Genomic DNA, 16,794 nt, shown 5'->3' on the forward strand with positions numbered 1-16,794 from the left:
GTGATGTTTCCTCAAAGTCTGAAAAACTTTAATCCTATTAAGCTGTCTCTGTTTCCGCGTATTACAACTTGCTGTAATTCAAATCCCTTTGCATTATCACCGGGGCATTTTGTATTACTTGATTTATTAAATAAAGAAAATAAAAAATTTAACATAAAAAAAACGTCTGCTTTGGATATAAAACAAGCCAAAACAAATGTCAGCCCAAAGCAATCGCCCGCCCTAGGACTGATTGAAAGGCTGACGAAGAACGCCGACCCCGCTGAAAAAGAAGGTATGAAGTTCGGTTTCTTGGGACAATTATATCGATTGTCGAGGCAGTGAAGTGTACGGTTTCAGGTGTGTGGACACGGCTTAAGAATTGAAGCGATCAGAACAGAAGTCGACTAAAACTATCCAGACAAGATGATTGTAGTGTATTATGCATCTAAAGTTTCGTTTCCGAGAACAGTTTCAAAGTTCTTAAATCCTCAGATTTCTCAAGTAAGTTCTCAAATCCTAAACTTTTCAAAACTTCAAAGTTCTTAAAACCCTGAGCAATGACAATCCGTGATGTTTCCTCCAAGTCTGAAAAACTTTAATCCTATTAAGCTGTCTCTGTTTCCGCGTATTACAACTTGCTGTAATTCAAATCCCTTTGCATTATCACCGCGTATTAGAACTTGCTGTTAATACAAATCCCTTATATCCTTGGCAGGTTATATGAAGCTCTAACTATTGTATCAATATCAAGTGTTGCATATTTCAGGAAGCTATCAATGATATCAAGTTCCGAAGTTGTAATCACGACGAATCAAGACGAGTAGGTTGACTGATTAGGGTTTAACGCTGTTATATTATATTATCGGTTCTGATGACATTATTAACAAGTCTCATTTTGTTTTTCTTGTTCCAGGTAAGTCCCACCATCAGTACAATTCCCAGTGATCCAGACATTCAGAACTTCTAGTACATCTTTCAAGATGAACTCCATATACTTATGTACTTGCCTCGGTGGAGTAGTGGTCAAGACGCTCGCCTGGTAATCAGGAGGGCGTGGGTTCGATCCCAGCTGAGGTATGGAATTTTATCCTCATTTATTTGAGAATTTGACCACATAATAATGGAGCTCTAAGGGTTAGGTGGTAGAGAACGCCTAAGGCGTTAACCTCCCCTAGTGGTTGCCTTCCACTGAAGAGTCTATAATTATTATCATGTATTTATATTTAGAGTACCCACCATCCGTTTTGTTCTAAGAGTACCCCATAATTTGGATTTGGTCCTACTGCATTAATGGCAAGTAACATATTATGACATTTTTCTATTTTCTTCGTCATCTTCTGCTGTTCACTTTTAGAGAATCGATTCTAGAGATACTTTTGTTTCGTTGTGCAATAATCTTTCAAAGAAATGCTAGTTTTCTTCATTTAGGGGTGCCCGTATTTGCTCGTATCTTCCCTTTATCATGTTCATCTTGTAACTCAAGTTGGTAACACCGGACCTCAAGTATGTATCTTCCGCTGCAGAAATCCGAGATTTCTCCGAATAAAACTACCTGAAGGAAAAGTGCAGAATGTTGCAATGCGGTAGGTCTGTCATGCCTTGGCTTGATGTCTTTGTTTTCAATTTTATCAAGAGATTATCTTCTTTGGTTTTACTTTTATTGTTTCGGTTTTCAATCTGATTAGGTATTTCATTTTAATTTCATATGTACAGGAATACGGGGTATAACAGCAACCTCCTCTCCGTGGCCGAGTGGGTATCAGGCTTGCACCCCACGCCGGAGGTCCCAGGTTCGAATCCCGGCGAGGTCGAAGATTTTTTCTGCTTAAAATACGAGGTACACTGAGCCTCTTGAGGAAAATGGAGTAGCTATGTACTTTAGTCAAGTAGCGACGGTGGATTTCTTTTAATGTTATGTTAGTTTGATCTTAGGTCATCCTTATTCTTGCTTCGGATCCTCAAGTTATGTGATGTTTGTATATCGTATGTGTTGTCTTTATGTATTGTACATGTTACATGTATGTATTATGTTTATGTGTGTTGTACATTGTATAATTTTATTATGTGGATTTCTTTATGTTACGTACGTATTATGTTGCTTTTGTCCTGGCTCGTGTTTTAATTATGTTATTATATTTTTTTCTACCTTCATGTTTACTTTGAGTCTGCTTTAATTTGAGCGCATGAGGGCCGATGAACTTTGCCCCGCTCTGAATGTAGCCTCTTCCTTCTAGAGAAGAGAATGAGATTTTTTGATTCAAAAGCTTACAGCTTCACGTTGGAATTGTATTTACTCATTTCCCCTTCATTTTCATAAGTGGAAGGTCCTCATCGATTCTTCTGTGATAAGTCACCTATTCGCGGTTTGCTCGTGGTATTCGCGTTGGCTCGCGGTATCTACGGTTGTTCGCGGTATTCGCGGTCTGTTCTCGGAATCCGCGGTTTGTTCGCGGTATCCGCGGTTTGTTCACGGTATTCGCGTTTTGTTCGCGGTATTCGCGTTTTGTGCGCAGTATCCGCGGTTTGTTCGCGATATTCGCGTTTTGTTCGCGGTATTCGCGTTTTGTGCGCAGTATCCGCGGTTTGTTCGCGGTATTCGCGGTCTGTTCTCGGTATCCGCGGTTTGTTCGCGGTATCCGCGGTTTATTCGAGGTATTCGCGTTTTGTTCGCGGTATTCGCGTTTTGTTCGCGATATTCGCGTTTTGTTCGCGGTATTCGCGTTTTGTTCGCGGTATTCGCGTTTTGTTCGCGGTATTCTGAGGCTCATTTCCTCTCTTCTGAGGCTCATTTCCCCTCTATTAAAAGAAAATGGTGTGAACGTGTTTCAAGTGATCGATGTCGTTTGACATAGCCTGGCCTTGTGGATGCTGCTTTAACAGCGACCACCCAAGACTTAGAAAGGTATTCGCGTTTTGTTCGCGGTATTCGCGTTTTGTGCGCAGTATCCGCGTTTTGTTCGCGGTATTCGCGTTTTGTGCGCAGTATCCGCGGTTTGTTCGCGATATTCGCGTTTTGTTCGCGATATTCGCGTTTTGTTCGCGGTATTCGCGTTTTGTTCGCGGTATTCGCGTTTTGTGCGCAGTATCCGCGGTTTGTTCGCGGTATTCGCGGTTTGTTCGCGGTATCCGCGGTTTGTTCGCGGTGTCCGCGGTTTGTTCGCGGTATCCGCGGTTTGTTCGAGGTATTCGCAGGTCAAGTGTATCTTCAATTCTTCACAGGCCCACTGTGTTACCACCACTGGCTATAAAGAGCTCTTCTGAGGCTCTCGAGAGAATGCGCTGAATGTAACTCTCAGGTCTCTAGTGGTCCATTGACTATTGGCAACTTCCTATGCATCGAGGAGGAGGAGGAGGAGGAGGAGAAGAATGATCAGTGGCGCCGCATGAATAGAGTTACTAAAGCCTAAAAAATAACAAGATATTTTACTATGTAAAATTTTTGGGATTGGCAAAGGACTTTTGAGATTGAGTAATACAAAACCCTGGAATCCCTGATGGATATTAACAAAATTGCAAAGCCCTGAACTTTCAAAAGCTTTATGCCGAGGTTATTCTATTTAGGTACTTGGTTTTATTGCTTTCGTTTCTGTTCAATTAAGTTTCTTCAGATTGTTGTTCAGCTCTTGCGTGTTTTCTGCTAGATTTTTTTCTCTCTGTGTAAATTTCTGCAATTTTTTTTTTTCGCTGTGTAAATTCAACGCACGTTTAATTATTGACAATAGAGCAGCGTGTTCACCGTAATGAACTTACAAGCTTTCTAAACGAGCGAGGTTCCCCTGTGCGGACTTAAGTGCTCTTGTTTTTATTTTCGTGAGAAGCTGTACAACCTGAGCGCGGAGTATGTTTAATTATTTTTAAATTGCACGTAACGGAACACAACTTCTTTTGCAAGAGAGAAATTTGAGTCTCAGACTAGGAACGAACGAATTTGACTTGGGAGTTAAAACTCGTCGATTTTGCAGCAACTCCCGAATGGTTCGTCCAATTTTGATGAAATTTGACAAACATGTTGAAAACCTCGAGGACACTTTCTAATTGGTTTTTTTGGTTTGACCGGACCCTTCGGTGGCCCCGAAGAGTACTTTTTTGAGCGTATTCTGCAGTTCAGTGAACCATTATCATTTAAGCCTTATCTCGGCTGTTTATAAAGACCCAGTACCCACATACAAACACACTGCAGAGCACAAAGTCTCGTAGGTGCCTTTCTGTATTGGATTCCTGTAGGTGCCTTTCTGTATTTGATTCTTGTAGGTGATGCTTTTCTGTATTTGATTCTTGTAGGTGATGCTTTTCTGTATTTGATTCTTGTAGGTGATGCTTTTCTGTATTTGATTCTTGTAGGTGCCTTTCTGTATTTGATTCACCGTTTGGCATTTAGTTTGAAATCTCGAGCGTTATTGAAGGAAATGGTTTATTTATTACTACACCAAATACAATGGGGATCCCGTATCGTGCTCTCAAAGCTTCTGTTTACGCTCCGCTCGGTCGTTGTTCACCCAATAAGAGGAGGGCCATTATTTATGGTGCCGGTACGATTTAAGTACCTCGCGATCAATGTTTGTCGGTAACATGTTAAACGATTTGGACATTTCCAACGGTATTTATGTACCCAATAACATTAGGGCCATTATTTATGTAGAGGTATTTATGTACCCAATAACATTAGGGCCATTATTTATGTAGAGGTATTTATGTACTCAATAACATTAGGGCCATTATTTATGTAGAGGTATTTATGTACCCAATAACATTAGGGCCATTATTTATGTAGAGGTATTTATGTACCCAATAACACTAGGGCCATTATTTATGTAGAGGTATTTATGTACCCAATAACATTAGGGCCATTATTTATGTAGAGGTATTTATGTACCAAATAACACTAGGGCCATTATTTATGTAGAGGTATTTATGTACCCAATAACATTAGGGCCATTATTTATGGTGCCGGTACGATTTAAGTACCTCGCGATCAATGTTTGTCGGTAACATGTTAAACGATTTGGACATTTCCAATTTATTCCGGATTCCGGTCCTTAGTCCAAACAGATTTTTACAAGTTGTTGTTGTGTTCCCCTGTGCCTGTGAGGACTTAAGTGCTCTTGTTTTTATTTTCGTGAGAAGCTGTACAACCGGAGCGCGGAGTATGTTTAATTATTTTTAAATTGCACGTAACGGAACACAACTTCTTTTGCAAGAGAGTAATTTGAGTCTCAGACTAGGAACGAACCAATTTGACTTGGGAGTTGAAACTCGACGATTTTGTACCAACTCCCGAATGTTTCGTCCATTCGTCCAATTTTGATGCAATTTGGCAAACATGTTGAAAACCTCAGGACACGGAGAGTAATTTGAGTCTCAGACTAGGAACGAACCAATTTGACTTGGGAGTTGAAACTCGACGATTTTGCACCAACTCCCGAATGGTTCGTCCAATTTTGATGAAATTTGGCAAACATGTTGAAAACTTCGAGGACACTTTCTAATTGGTTTTTTGGTTTGACCGGACCCTTCGGTGGCCCCGAAGAGTACTTTTTTGAGCGTATTCTGCAGTTCATTGAACCATTATCATTTAAGCCTTATCTCGGCTATTTATAAAGACCCAGTACCCACATACAAACACACTGCATAGCACAAAGTCTCGAAGGTGCCTTTCTGTATTTGATTCTTGTAGGTGCTTTTCTGTATTTGATTCACCGTTTGGCATTTAGTTTGAAATCTCGAGCGTTGTTGAAGGAAATGGTTTATTTAGGGCTATTTATAAAGACCCAGTACCCACACTACCCACATACAAACACACTGCACAGCACAAAGTCTCGTAGGTGCCTTTCTGTATTGGATTCTTGTAGGTGCTTTTCTGTATTTGATTCACCGTTTGGCATTTAGTTTGAAATCTCGAGCGTTGTTGAAGGAAATGGTTTATTTATTACTACACCAAATACAATGGGGATATCGTATCGTGCTCTCAAAGCTTCTGTTTACGCTCCGCTCGGTCGTTGTTCACCCAATAAGAGGAGGGCCATTATTTATGGTGCCGGTACCACAAAGTCTCGTAGGTGCCTTTCTGTATTTGATTCTTGTAGGTGCTTTTCTGTATTTGATTCACTGCTTGACATTTAGTTTGAAATCTCGAGCGTTGTTGAAGGAAATGGTTTATTTATTACTACACCAAATACAATGGGGATCCCGTACCGTGCTCTCAAAGCTTCTGTTTACGCTCCGCTCGGTCGTTGTTCACCCAATAAGAGGAGGGCCATTATTTATGTAGAGGTATTTATGTACTCAATAACATTAGGGCCATTATTTATGGTACCGGTACGACTTAAGTACCTCGCGATCAATGTTTATCGGTAACATGTTAAACGATTTGGACATTTCCAATTTATTCCGGATTCCGGTCCTTAGTCCAAACAGATTTTTACAAGTTGTTGTTGTTGCTTTTTTTTTAATGAAAGTTTTTTTTCTTTTCTTAAAGCAATAATAAAAAACTAGTATAGCTCCGCTATACTGTAGTAATAGAAAGTAAAAAAACAATGGAAAAAGATTGTGAACAAGATTGGTGGGTTTAAAAATTATATATGTAGGTAACTACGGATGCGACGATTAGACTACATATGTATTCGATTGTGTGTGCTCATTTTTGTTATGTTCAACTGCTCATTTGTTTTGGTCTGACTGTTTAATTGTATATGTCTCTTTATTCGGCAAGATCTTTCGAACGGTTTGTCCAATTTCAATTAAATTCGGGGGGGCTCCTTTTAATATAAATCTAACACTCATTGGTTTTGTGACCTTGTTAAATCTCTGGACTCCCTGGACCCCTTTTCATGAGTGATTTCTCGATTTTTACAATTCACAAAAGTGATGGTTTTAATGTTTTATTCCAAACCTCAAGTCTAAACAAACCCTGATGCAACCCCACTTGGGTTTATTTCATCTTGAAAAGGATTAGAATATGAATAAATAATATAATAAACTAAATCTGTGTCAAAGATGAGTCCATATTATGATGAACATAAATTAAATGAACCACGTTAAGAAACACTTGTCACCAAGAACTAACAGCATTCGTACCTATTGAATTACGTTCTGCAAAGCCTAATACAGGGTTGACGAGTTTGCTTATTGACGGGTAGGCGTAATTAATTCTAAATTCGCAGCAAATGCTTTCCTATTCGCCTATTCCAACATAGCAGATTAGCAGATGTTATGGCGAAAAAAAAAAATTGGGCCTGGTTCTAAAGGTATTGAAATGTTTGTTGCCCTTTTTTTTGACGATAAACCGGTAGTCCCGGTCTTCTCCACATTTCTAATGTAAAATGGTTAGTAGGTAGTACGTACATACCTAATACTACTTTTGGAACAGATGTTTTTTATATCCCGAAGACCGACCGTAGATTAATGATGATTAGGTAATTATTTTGTAAATTTGTATAATTTACGTGTATCTTTGAAAAGGAGTTGAACAAAAATTACTGAGAGTGTAAATCAAACTCTTGGATCATCGCCTGTATTTAATTATTGAGGTATTCCATAACCAAATAGTTTATGTATTTTATGGGAGGTATTGGAATAAAAATCCTTTTAAGAATATGTAATTATAATAATAAAAAAAAATTAATGTTGATAAGAATAGATAAGAATTATTATCAACAAGTTATTTATTTAATCACCAAGTTTATTTACATAAATAATAATTAAATGTTGATTCTTTCCCCATCACATCTGAAGTGGGTAGTTCTTGGTGACAAGTGTTTCTTAACGTGGTTCATTTAATTTATGTTTACCATAATATGGACTCATCTTTGACACAGATTTAGTTTATTATATTATCTATTCATATTCTAATCCTTTTCAAGATGAAATAAACCCAAGTGGGGTTGCATCAGGGTTTGTTTAGACTTGAGGTTTGGAATAAAACATTAAAACTATCACTTTTGTGAATTGTAAAAATGGAGAAATCACTCATGAAAAGGGACCCAGGGAGTCCAGAGATTTAACAAGGTCACAAAACCAATGAGTGAATCCAATTTATATTAAAAGGAGCCCCCCAAATTTAACTGAAATTGGACAAACCGTTCAAAAGATCTTGCCGAATAAACAGACATATACAATTTTACAGTCGAACCAAAACAAATGAGCACACACAATCGAATACATATTGTAGTCTAATCGTCGCATCCGTAGTTACCTACATATATAATTTTTAAACCCACCAATCTTGTTCACAATCTTTTTCCATTGTTTTTTTTTTATTATTATTATTATTTTTTATTTTTTTATTGCTTTAAGAAAAGAAAAAAATTCAAAACTTTCATTTAAAAAAAAGCATCAACAACAACAACAACTTGTAGAAATCTGTTTGGACTAAGGACCGGAATCCGGAATAAATTGGAAATGTCCAAATCGTTTAACATGTTACCGATAAACCATGATCGCGAGGTACTTAAATCGTACCGGTACCATAAATTATGGCCCTAATGTTATGGGGTACATAAATACCTCTACATAAATAATGGCCCTAATGTTATTGGGTACATAAATACCTCTACATAAATAATGGCCCTAATGTTATTTACAACCAGACAGATTTCCTGTGAAACAGACAGGAATAAGAAATTTATCTGAAGGGGTTTTTTTTTAAGAGGTTTGACAGAGGGAACTGTAACTGCTATGGTCTTATCGTCCCGAAATCGAAGAGAGAANNAAGGATGAGGGTTGACTTACCGATAATACAGATGGGTTTCCTGATGAATCGAAACCGTCCTAGGATACCCATGTATTTGGATCTGCAACCTGCTGACCATAGTCTTATCGAGTACTCCACACCGAAGAATACAACCAGACAGATTTCCTGTGAAACAAACAGGAATAAGAAATTTATCTTAAGGGGTTTTTTTTAGAGGTTTGACAGAGGGAACTGTAACTGCTATGGTCTTATCGTCCCGAAATCGTATCGCATCCTTGTCACATTTGACATCTACATACCAAATTTCAAGTCTCTAGCTCTCGCATGGAGGTATAAGCTCCTTGAGCTCTCGAGATATTTTGTTTACAGACAGACACACACACGGAACAATGGCTGAAACTTTGGATTTAGGTCTAGGGACCTCAAAACGTGTTTTGACACTAAAATCTGACCATCGATTACATTACTTTCCTCCCTATAGGATAAGGAAAGTGAAAAGGAAGGTAAAGGAGGCTTGAAGAGACAGAAGTGAGAAAGAGCACTTTTAACTACTTGAGAGGCATTAGGGATAAGGGGTGTGTATTCAAGAGGCTAAATATTTTTACCTTTTTGAACGGAAGAAAAGAAGGAAATATTTTACCTTCTATAACAGGAAACGAGTTGAGAGGTACCTACTTTCCCTTAACCCATGACATCCTCTTTCCCTTAGCCCTATTATTTCGTTTAATCCCTCCCTCTTTCTCTGAATTTCTTTACCCCTTCCTCGTTGTCTTATTTCTTGTTCCTTTCCCTTCTTCCTCGTCCTCTTCCTCTTTCCCTGAATTGCTTTCTCTCTTCCTCCTTTTCGTTCTGTTCCTAGACCTCTTCCTCCTCTTCCTATTCCTCCTTCACCCCCCCCTTCTTTCATCCTTCATATTTCAAGGGCTTAGAGAAAAATGCTTGAACCCTTATTCGACGTCTTCAGTTCCTTTGTTTGTTTGTTTAGTTTTTTTTTTTTTTATAAGGAAGAATGTTTTTTGTTTTTTTTTTTGTTTTTGTTTTTTTTTTTTTTCAAGGAATAATTTCTAATATTCTGTTTTTGTTCTCACAGTTCTCGAGATATTTAGTCAACATGCATTTTAATTTATCTTTGCTATTTATTATTCTAAATTCTGGAGGTAACAGGTCATATATTTTTGGTCCTAAATGTGTGAACTGTCTCTGTAAAAGTGTTGTATGGGACTGTAATGTTCGAGTTAACCCAGTTTGTCTCGTATTATATGAGTTTGTTACAAATGACCATTTATAATCATGTTTAATACTGAAGAAACATAATTTGTAAATATAAATATCTTGAATTGAACGATCCATCCTAAACTTGGGTGCTTTATAAGCGCTAGGTAGCAGGTTCGATCTCCGTCCTAGGCGGATTTTGTCAGCAGATAAGGTTCGTTCTCGGTACGTCTGGCTTTCTCCTTTTCCGTCTTTCTTCTCTCTCCGCTTTCGGGGTGATAAGACCCTAGCAGTTACCCCTCTATCCAACCTATAAAAAAGACCTTGGCAGTTATACAGTGACGTAAGCCTCTCTCAGAAAAAAAAACGTATCAATATCAAACTATTGGAAAGTCCTTGACGTTCAGACACTGCTCAAAGGACTGAAGACTCCCTGATAACATACTTGACTAAAAAAACCACTTTAGTCAAAAACTTCTTGAGAGACGGGAGAAAGACAGAGAGAGAGAGAGGGAAACTGAAAGAGAGACGGATAGAGGGAGGCTGAAACGGGAGAGAGAGAGAGAGACCCAAACAGGAGAAAGGCAAGGAGAGAGAAGGAGTAACTTTTCTTTCCTTAAGCATAAATGTCAAAAACACCTTAAACCCTCTCTCTCTTTCTCTCTCTCTCTTTCTTCCTCTCTCTCTCTCTCTCTCTCAATTTCTCTCTCTCCCTCTTCCTCCTCCTCTCTCTCTTCCTCTTCATATATCCCTCTCTCCCTTCTTATTTAGTTTTATCATTTTCTTCCCCTTCTATGACTAGTCAATCTTAATTTCCCAATTATCCCTACAATTAGCCAAATAAAAAAGTTTTTCGATTGAGGAATTCAAATTCACGCTTCAATTAAAGTTCACAACATTTTACAATTAAGCACAAACACACTTAAGTACCTACCTACTTTCTCTCTAACAAAAGAAAATTTAATAAATTGAGCGTTGAAAAAAATCAAATTAAGCGTAGAAAAGTACCGAATGAATTTTGGATGATTATCAAACTCGGATAAAACACAGATTGAAACTTGGACCATACACCGATTTCAACTTGAATAAAAATCCGACCCAAACTTGGATAATACACCGATTTCAACTTGAATAAAAATCCGACCCAAACTTGGACCATACACCGATCTCAACTTGAATAAAAATCCGACCCAAACTTGGATAATACACCGATTTCAACTTGAATAAAAATCCGACCCAAACTTGGATAATACACCGATTTCAACTTGAATAAAAATCCGACCCAAACTTGGATAATACACCGATTGAAATTTGAATGATACACCGATTTGAAGCTCGGATAATAGGTAAGAATGGATATGAATCTTATCCATCTATTTTTACTTTTCTCATCTTAAAGGACCTATAGGTAATAAAGAGAGTAAGTACCTACTTATAGTTAACGTCACTTTATAAATGCAAAAGGTCTTTTTAGTGCTACCCGCTCACATTAATCTCAGCCGTACGTGAGTGTCCAGATTGTCACCCTTCCGAATAATAACCACGTGCAACTTGACTTCAGTGTTCTATGGAGAAGTGGTGTATTAAACGAGCTATTGCCGCGTTGCTAACTGCAATTCTGAACACAGAATTTCCCTTGATATGATTTTTAATTTTCAGCATATTCTGACGTCAGCCACCCGCTTCTGTTCAACCACAATGTTTAGTCTAGCTACGTATGGTACCTACCTAGCCGTGGCAGTGGTGGTGGTGGGTGTGGTGACGATAGTAGCTATGGACACCCTACAGAGAAGTAGGTACCCAATCGAGCAAGGACGTTAACTTACCTATAATTATATTATACTTACAAGTTTGCAAAGCTTCAGCGTAGGCACCGATGATGTCGGCCGTAACTGGCAAAATATACTTACGTAAACGGCAAAAGCCAAAAGCCATCCCTAAGATCTAGTGAAAAAGCGGTGTAAAGTGAGTAAGGCTGGTGTTTTACGGTCGAGTCATACATACTGTGGTAGTCAGAGGGTAAGTTACATACCTACATACTTAATTTGCAAGAAGTCAAAAACTATAAGCATAGAAAAAAAACTAGACCTTTGACAAATGGAGTGTCTCTGAAGGCATTATTATTTATTTTGATGTGTTCCAATCCATTCGACCGTGTTCCCTTCGTTTACTTAATCTTGCCTTACCGATCGCCCTACCACTGTATTTTTTCTTTTGTTTCAGTGGGTCGAAAGGAAAGTGGCACTAGGCATATAAAAAAAGAAAGTTTTTCTTTGACAAATGGAGTGTGTCTGAAGGCATTATTATTTATTTTGATGTGTTCCAATCCATTCGACCGTGTTCCCTTCCCTTCGTTTACTTAATCTTGCCTTACCGATCGCCCTACTACTGTATTTTTTCTTTTGTTTCAGTGGGTCGAAAGGAAAGTGGCACCTCAATATTGATGTATGATGCAGACATAATGAAACCTATAAAAGACAGACCATTAAAATCGAAATCACCTCATGGAAATAAAATTAGTAGGTACCTACCTACCTACCTACCTCTAGATCTAGATAAAGTTACCGGTTACCATTTTTACTCCTCCCTTACTAAAAATATTTATTTACATTGTGCGTGCCACGTTGCATACTTCAAATAAAATAAGGCGTTCATAGAAAATATAACCCTTTGAATCTTGTCATCAGTTGTACTCTTTTTACTTTCATTATCCTATAGGAGCTTTGAAACGGTAAAAAAAAGAAGAAAAAAAAAAACCTTTAGTGCCAGCCTAGTTAGCTTAGTTGGTAGTGCGTCTGCCTTGTAAGCGCTAGGCCGCGGGTTCGATTCCCGCCCGGTGTACTCTCTTTTTATAGGTAGCATTGAAAGAAAGGGTAAAAAAAGAAGAAAAAAACCTTTAGTGCCAGCCTAGTTAGCTTAGTTGGTAGTGCGTCTGCCTTGTAAGCGCTAGGCCGCGGGTTCGATTCCCGCCCGGGGCGGGTTTTATCCTGATGGGATAATGTTCGTTCTCGGAACGGCTGGCTTTCTCCTATCCTGTCTTCCTTCTCTCTTCGATTTCTCTAGCAGTCACAGTTCCCTCTGTCAAACCTCTTTAAAAAAAAACTTGATATTTGCATTCGCTTAAAAAAGTACAGTTAAACCTCTTAAATAATAATAATAAAAAACAACTTTTAGTAGGTAGGTAAATTTAATGGTGTAAGTTTGGGAACGGCTGACATATTGATTTGTTACTCAGGACAGTATAATATCCTCGTAAAAGTTTCAACAACTTTTATCCAATGTCAATGTCAGGCCCTAGTTTCAAACTAATTTGTTTTAATTAAAAAATATAAAATAAACATGATATTATCATGGGACCTTACTCTAACGTTAGCATTTCAGGGGTATATGTAGGTATGTCGCGATCGCGATATTTTTTATAAAGGGCATTTGTCTCTCTCTCTCTCTGTTTCTCTCTTTCTCTCTCTCTCTCTCTCTCTCTCTCTCTCTCTCTCTCTCTCTCTCTCTCTCTCAGTTTCAAACAAATTTGTTTTCAGTTTATAGCGCTTCAGAAGTTTGGAGTTCGGACTATCAAAAGTGGGATTTGTAGTCCCATTATACCAATAGTATATGGCTTATCATTACCTATTTTTTCCCCTTTTAGGGCGCTTTTTTACTTTAATTTGTTTTCAGTTTATAGCGCTTCAGAAGTTTGGAGTTCGGACTGTCAAAAGTGGGATTTGTAGTCCCATTATACCAATAGTATATGGCTTATCATTACCTATTTTTTCCCCTTTTAGGGCGCTTTTTTACTTTCTATTTATCATTAGTGTACCCTGTACCCAGCACCTAAATGGGAACTATTACGTGTGTCTCTTCTCGCCCATCTCATGAGAGGCATACTACGACACAGACCACACGAGTGTAATGTAGCAGTTGTTTCGCGATCGGCGTCAATCGATTTTTTTTTTTATATATTTTTGTAGGAGAGAGGGAGGAAGGGAGAGAAAAGGAGAGAGAGAGGAAAGGGGGGGAGAAAAGGAGAGAGAGAGAGGGAGACAGAGAGGAAGAGAGAAAGAGATAGAGAGCGAGAGAGAAAAGGAGGGAGGGAGAGGGAGAGTGAGGGGGAAATGACTAAAAAAGGTCGAGCACACATACACATTTCGCAATCCTATGCAATTTTTCCGCCCGAAAAAATCACTGCATGAGAAATGAAATAATGTGAAGAGAGAAAGAAAGAGAGAGAGAGGGAGACAGAATATTGGGAAATAAAGGGGGGAAGGAGAGGGAGAGAGAGCGAGAGCAATGGAGAAAGAAAGGGAGCAAACGATTGGGTAATAGAGAGAGAGAAATGGAGAGGGAGAGGGAAAAGTAGAGAGAGAGAGAAAAAAAATTGTGTTTGCTAGAAAACAAGAGAAAAGTGCCATCGGCATTTACGTCATTGTATTAAAAAAAAAAAAAAATACGAGAGAGAGGAGAGAGCGCGAGAGCAATGGAGAAAGAAAGGGAGCAAACGATTGGGTAATAGAGAGAGAGAAATGGAGAGGGTGAGGGAAAAGTAGAGAGAGAGAGAAAAAATTGTGTTTGGTAGAAAACAAGAGAAAAGTGCCATCGGCATTTACGTCATTGTATTAAAAAAAATACGAGAGAGAGAGAGAAAGACCGAGTCAAAATGGGAACTAAAGAGAGAAAGAGGGAGAGAAAAAGAGGGAGGGAAGGAAAAAGAGAGAGAGAGCAAATACGGGAGCTAAAGAGAGAGAGAGGGAGAGAAAAAGAGGGAGGGAAGGAGAAAGAGAGAGAGAAAAAACGGAGCTAAAGAGAGAAAGGAAGAGAAAGAAAGAAAGTCGCACAGAAAAGAGAAAGAGAGGAGAGAGAGCGAGTCAAAATTTGAGCTAAAGATAGAAAGAAAGAGGAGGGAGAGAAAGAGAGGAGAGAGAGATACGCACAGAAGAGAGAGAAATGGAGTTCTGTTTGCTTTGAAGTCCCCCCAGACTTTTGAGTATAAATAATTGTTAAGTTCAAGAATGGGAGAGGAAGAAGGAGAAGGAATATGAATATAAAGGAATATGCTCCGAAGAAAAAAGCAGGTAGGTAAGAAGGTACCAAAAGTAAGGGAAGAAGAAGAAGAGGAAAAGGAGGAGGAGGAGAATAGGAAAGAGGAGGCGGAAAAAGGAGAAGAACAAGAAAGAGAAAAAAAAAGATGAAAAAGAGGAAGAAATGGGTCCTCGCGTCATTTAGCCATTACCTTCACCCTCAGGGAGCAAAAAAAATCGTGAATAAAAAGTGGTGAGAGAAGAAGAAGAAGAAGAAGAATAAGAAGAGGGAGGAGGAGGAGGAGGAGGAGGAGAAGAAGAAGAATAAGAAGAGGGAGGAAGAGAAGAAGGAAAAGGAAGAAGAAGAAAAAGAAGGAGGAGGAGACGAAGAAGGAGGAGACGAAGAAAAACAAGAAGGAGGAGGAAGAAGAGGAAGGAGAAGGAGGAGGAGGAGTAAGAAGAGGAGGAAAAAATAAATGCCTTCCTTAGGCAGAATGGGTTTTAATGAGAAGATTGAGATGACAGAGGAAGAGAAGGAGGAAAGGGAGCAGGGAGGAATGAGAGGAAGATCTAATACAGTTTTAACGCGATTGCTTGTCATGCAGAAGGTCCCCGGATCGATGCCCTCCATCGACAAAAAATTTGCACTCGTAAGTACTTATTTCGGCAGTAATTATTCCAGAACTCACCATTTCATCAGAATTCAATATACTTAGATATTATTAGGATATTCGGTAATAATTAACCCATTAGTGCATAGCGTCCTATGTTTAAGACGCTCAGAAAAATGACCATAACTTGGTGACATTTTATTTTTTTATAGTCCAAATTGATAGTACCGAAAGTTGACATGTTTATCCATTAAATAATAATAATAACTTACCATCCAGAAGAGCATGGGTTCAGCCATTTTCGAATAGTATTCTATCGTGGCCAGCACACTGAATATTAAACACACCAGCACAATTTTCACTCGTAATAGAATAGAATATCTAGAACAGAATAGTAAAGATAAAGATGAACAATTTTCCTGACTCCAAGATAAAATTTAATAGTTTAGGAGTATTAACAATATTAACATTAACACTTTTAGCAGTTTCTAGACTTTATAAAATTTAATAGTTTAGGAGTATTAACAATTTTAACATTAACACTTTTAGCAGTTTCTAGACTTTATAGGTTCTAAAAGTTTGAGGTAAGACTTCAAAGCAAACAGATGAAGAAAGTTCAATTTTAATCGAATTGCATATAATAGATTTTTAGATAGCATAAGTGTAATAGATATTGCATTTTATCATCATTTTAAAGAGGTTTGATATAGGGAACTCTAACAAAGGAGGGGAAAGCCAGCCATTTTAACCGTTTCGAGAACGAACCTCATCTACATATTTAGGATTAAGTTTTGGCCTGGACGGGAATTGAACCCTTGGCTTGCAAGACAGACGAGCTTCCTAGCTCAGGGGTTTCCAACTTCCTTGTGTATGGGGCCACATGCTACTTTGGGAGGTTCTTCGCGGGCCACATATGAACAATTGTAGACACATTTTTTTATTTTTTATTTTTTTTTTACATACCTAATAGTTACCTACCTACTTACGAGTAGTTATCCTATGTTAATAAGAGAAGAGTAGGACATCTACATAAATAAAGAGAAAACAAACTTAGTAGGTACTCTTGGCAGAATGTTTCTAAAGATTGAAAGGAACCCCTCTTTTTGAAAGGAAAAGCCCGAGGTTTCAAAAAGAAGAAGAAACCTACATAGCTTGGAGAGTAGCGCGTATACCTTGGATCGTGGGTTCGATCCCCGGCCGAGGTGGTAACGTGTAGGTTGATATACTATCTAACTGCAGTCAGGTCGATATGTACGTGATTACACGTCGATATGTACGTGATTACACG

Source organism: Diaphorina citri, unplaced genomic scaffold, assembly GCF_000475195.1.
Source record: "Diaphorina citri unplaced genomic scaffold, Diaci psyllid genome assembly version 1.1 scaffold908, whole genome shotgun sequence".
Lineage (NCBI taxonomy): Eukaryota > Metazoa > Arthropoda > Insecta > Hemiptera > Psyllidae > Diaphorina > Diaphorina citri.